This window comes from Drosophila mojavensis, unplaced genomic scaffold (assembly GCF_018153725.1).
Source record: "Drosophila mojavensis isolate 15081-1352.22 unplaced genomic scaffold, ASM1815372v1 contig_16, whole genome shotgun sequence".
In the NCBI taxonomy this organism is placed as follows: Eukaryota; Metazoa; Arthropoda; class Insecta; order Diptera; family Drosophilidae; genus Drosophila; species Drosophila mojavensis.
This window is the reverse complement of record NW_025318693.1, coordinates 1918312-1923150: the sequence shown is the minus strand read 5'-3', so window position 1 is coordinate 1923150 and position 4839 is coordinate 1918312. Positions and strand designations below refer to the sequence as shown.

At 39.9% G+C, this 4839-nt stretch overlaps 1 long non-coding RNA gene across 2 annotated transcripts; it reads right to left on the bottom strand.

The window, feature by feature from the left end:
- Positions 1-3452: 3452 nt before the first annotated feature.
- Positions 3453-4839, bottom strand: LOC116804116. 2 transcript variants are annotated; one of them, XR_004364148.2, is made up of 2 exons: positions 4576-4839; positions 3453-4524 (listed from the first exon to the last, which is right to left on the bottom strand). It is a non-coding gene; the product is annotated as an uncharacterized LOC116804116 (long non-coding RNA). The 2 variants fall into 2 exon arrangements; XR_004364147.2 differs by having other exon boundaries at positions 3453-4518.

Here is a 4839-nt window from a genome sequence, read left to right as displayed (position 1 = left end):
ATGTAACATGCATTTTATCGATAGACGAAAACGCTGTAAAATGTAAAACGAGTTTTAGAACTAAAAGTACAAAATACACGCCGCTTTACCAAAATATAACCTACTCGGGGAACAGATATCTTCTGAACTGAACATTAAGTCTAATTATCAACTAATAAATGCAAATATAGCATGTCAATAATTAGCCTATTTAAGCATATACACATATTCTCGAGCAGTGTAATGAGGTAATCCGATTTAACTACGCATAGTGTGCCTATGTATTTGTTTGTATGTCTGTCTGCATTTCTCTCTATCCGTCGTCTCTCAGTCTAACTGCCTACTAAAAGCAACGGAACTACAGAAGATCATATATGTTGCCTATACATATGCAGTAGTAATCAATTAAGAAAAACGAAGCTAGAATGCTTTGAGCAGAAGAGAGTCCTCTCATTTGAGCGCGACTTAGGCTTTGAGTGAAAGTTTACCTATATAAAGGGCAACAGCTGCAGCATTTCTTCAGTCGTCCAGGCCTAGTGGGGGTCAGTCGTGCAGTGCAGAAGAGTGAAGATAAGTGTGTGTATATATTTAATGATCGTTCAGCTAAGCATTAAAGACTTAGAGGAAATACTGATAGGAAATACTAAGAGGAAATACTTAATGGAAATACTTTAAGGAAATAGAAGAACTACTTCGAGGAAATCTTAGAAGAAATACTTAGATAAAATACTATGAGGAAACACCTAGAGGAAATATTTGTAGGAAATACTAAGAAGATAAACATAAAATGGCATAGAGTATATACTTTATATAACATTAAAATGCCTGATTTAATTTTGATTTATATTTTATTGATTTATTTCTCGATAAGTGATCTACGTAATTTGTATTAAAACTGTATTACGTTTCGAGCTATGACATAAAGCATTTTGTTTTTATTTTTCAATTCAAAAGTTCAAATGTGGATTATTTATAGCTGAGATTACGAAATCCTACATTTTGTTATATCTTATCCAATTTTTTAATTACAATTGAATTTAATTTGGTGAATCTCCTCGGCAAAATTGGGAAATTGATCGTGAATTAACAATTCAATTTGTTGAAAATGATTGATTCTGTTTCGCGTCGATTTATTTGTCTTGGCACTGACCTTAACAATTAGCAAGGGAAGAGTAGAAAGAGGCGAGTGAGCTTGCAGGGGAGGAGAGCGGAGGATGCCATTCAGTTTATGTTAATCCAATAAATATTATTCGTCTGATGTGCTGCACAGTGGGCAATCAATTTTGTTTGGAAAACAATTTGTATTTGTTGTTTGCCGGTTATCGCAATCGTCGTGGCGCGTCCTCGTCCTCGTCCTGGCTCGGGTTGCTCCTGGCCTTGGTCCTGCTGCCGTTTGTCGGGCTTCTGTTGCCAGGACAGCGTGCAACAAATTTAAAAGCTCAATTTGTCCATTTATGTCAACTTGTCACGCGAAGTAAAATAAAACGAATTAATAAAATGTGCCCGGGGGCAAGGACTTGGGCAGGAGACAACAGGAAAGGATATGGAGCAACGGGAAGGCGCAACTAAACGCGTAAAATATATTCAGCAATTGTTGCCGCTGCTGCTGCTGTCGCTGTTGGCTCTGTTGTTGTTGTTGTTGCTGTTGCTGTTACTGTTGCTGTTGCCACAGATACAAAGATACTTTAGTGGCAAGATACGGATACACCATCATTCATCGCTTATGCTTCGCCACATCCGTTCGTCCTGTCCTACAGTTTCTATTGCTCCCACTTGCCCCGCCTCCGTGCTCCGCGCTCTTGTTGGCGGCGTCGTTGCAAACAAATGGCAAAAACTGTCGCTCATTCGCATAAATCCTGACGAATGATTTCAACGCGCGGCCAAAACAGTGCCACGAGCAGCAGAAGGGAGGAGGCAGGAGGCAGGAGGCGGAAGGCACATAGAGGCAATGAGGAATGTAGTATGAATGGGGGCGTGTCAGAGGGAGAGTGTGTGTGTGTGTGTGTGAGGGGCGCACAACAAAAGCAATTATATGTGCGAATCATTTTACGAGCGGAGCGAGCGGAAAAAGAAAAGCAGAAAACAGACAACAGGAACTGCGCTGCGCTGTGCTGCGGCAACTGCTGCTGGCATCCTTTACCGGCAGAGAGGCGCTCCCCTCCTTCTAAGAAATAAAAAATAGCTGTGAGTGGAAGTAAAACAAAGGCCAGGGCCACTGCAGCAGCAGCAGCAGCAGCAGCAACAGCAGCAACAGCAGCAGCAACAACAACAGCAACAGCAGCAGCAGCAGAAGTAGCAGCAGTCAACAAACAAGCGACGACAAGCAACAGCAATTCAAATGGCAAAGAAATTGCCAACTCAATGAAAGGGACAGCAGCCCCACCCACTTGGCCACCACTCCCCACCACTGCCAATATGCCGCACACTGAAGCACAGCACCACATCACCACTCTGGTGCCCCGCCATAAAATCAGCAGTAGAGAAAAACGCGCACGACCAAAATCAAACGATTGTCAATGCGAAAATAAATCGCATTCCTTCGTTTCAGCTACGTGGCATGGGAAATACCAAGAGCCCCGACTTCAGCTTCTCTTTCCGCTTGCCTATAATCCGATGGCCCGCCTTCCCGGTCCCAAGTCCCCAATGACGACAGCTGCCATAAAAAGTTTAGTTCGGCATCGTTTGATAAAACGTGCGCCAATTTTTTATCCCAGCATTCAGACTGAGCCGAACTTCACGTGAGTTGAAGCGAACCGAGCCAAAATCGAACTCAATTTGCACTTTGCTGAGCTATTAAATTGATCAAGAAATATTTGAAGATATTATTAAAAATCGAATCAGGTACAATATATCAACTCACTTGAAGAAGAGCGGCTGGAAGACCAAAACTGTCGAATGAAAGAGAAACTTATATATTTTTAAGGAGTCAAGGATAAGGCAAATAGATGCTACTGAAAAAGGCGGATATATTATATTTGAATTTCAATTATTTTTATTCGAGTATTGAATGTATAAATAAATCTAATATTGTTTACATTTGGTATTTTATTGAATCTTGTAATATATTTCATTTTTTACTATTCATATAATAGAAATACTTTTCGGCTAATCCAATGAGTCTTATAATTTCAATTACGCTGCCTTTCTCAAGGTAACAATATATGGTATACCTAAACAGCTAAGCTCTTTTTAAAAAATAATATTTAATATTGGTAATATTTAAATAGCCAATAGACCCATATTTTTCATATTTTCATTATACACTTAAGCAATATTATTTTGATATATTGAAAAAATTAAATGCAGAAAAAATAATTCTATATAATTTTCAATCAGGTCAAATTAAATTTGGTCACAGCTATTAATAAAAACATATATTATAAACGTCAATAAATATTTTTGCAGCTTATTTTCTAGCTTGCCCACAAATCAGAGTTTAATGCACATTAAATAATGGGAAAAAAAGCCAATAGTTATCTCGAACAGAATCACGCCAGAAGTGCCAAGCTTTATTTTTGTGCATTTAATGATAAATTTACATATAATTTATGAATCAGTTCAACATCATAAATTCCCCAAAGTGAATTCATAATAAAGTGTTTGGCCAGAGACAAATGTGGAATACTAATGATCTGTCTCGTAAAGGCCAACAGAAGATACCGATTTCGCTGGCCTGTTTTATATTTTGTTTTCTTATATTATTTGCTTTTTCTGTTATTCTCTGTTCTTTTCTTTATGCGAACGGGGCAGCAGACATCAAATTTGCCATTTGAGTAACATATTTTTTTATCTGGGCGCAGACAAGTTGAGGCTGCTGCATGCGGCGTATACTTAATGTCAGGCATAAAGAAACACAAACACACAAAGACAGTGAACGAAAGAGACAATGAGAATGAGAGCAAGATATAAACGTCATCATAACAGGCCTCCGGCAGCAACAGCCAACGGCCTTCCAAATCGTTATTTATGTATGGGAACGTGCCAAGCCGCTTTTTGTTTCGTTTCGCATACCTTACAGCCTGAACCTGAGCCTCGACAGCCTCCCAGCAAGGATGTGCCCCAGCTTGCTTTCGTTTACCAGCTACCTCTGGCCGCAGATTCGCGTCTGCAGCCAACGACAGCCATTGCTTCGCTGCCCAGGATTCACATTGAGCTCTGTTTATGTACGTTGCCTCCTGTTGTTGTTGTTGTTGCTGTTGTTTCTGTTGACTGTTGTGATTTTCGCCAGATTTCCTCAAAATTGTTGTTTGTTTTCGTGCACCTTGTTGTTGTTTTCTTGCACTTTACTTTGCCTGGCGCCAAGTAGCCCACACACACTCTCCCTCTCTCTCTCTCTCTCTCTCTCTCTCTCACTTCCTTCCTTTCTCTTTCGCCTGGAGCTGTTCGTTAAGTGACGCCAACTTCTACGTGAGCCTGAATTATTAATACACGTTAAAAGGCACCGCCAATTGTTGACGCCTGGACAAGCCATCGTCTAGTTTCTACTTTGGCTCCTGCTCTTTCCCTTGCTTCCTTGCTGGTTGCTCTGTTCCTTCCCACCTTCATCTGCATCATAGTTGAGTTGATGTTTTATGTGCTAAGTAGTTGGTAAGTCACCTGCGACAAGTTGGATGCAAACATATTTTCCTGTCCTCCCCGGCTCTGTGTCTCATTCCTGAGCTAAGCTCAAGCTGAAGCAGACGCATAAAATACAGCTGAAAGTCTTAAATATTATAGAGAGCTTATAGAATACTTTTGGTATAATTAAATCATAATTTAGAAGCTGTTTTTCAGCAGATTTTCTCTTCAAACGGACTTTATATGCTAAACTGATAGAATAATAATTAGTGGCATACGTTATCTGAACTTTTGCTGTTTTTC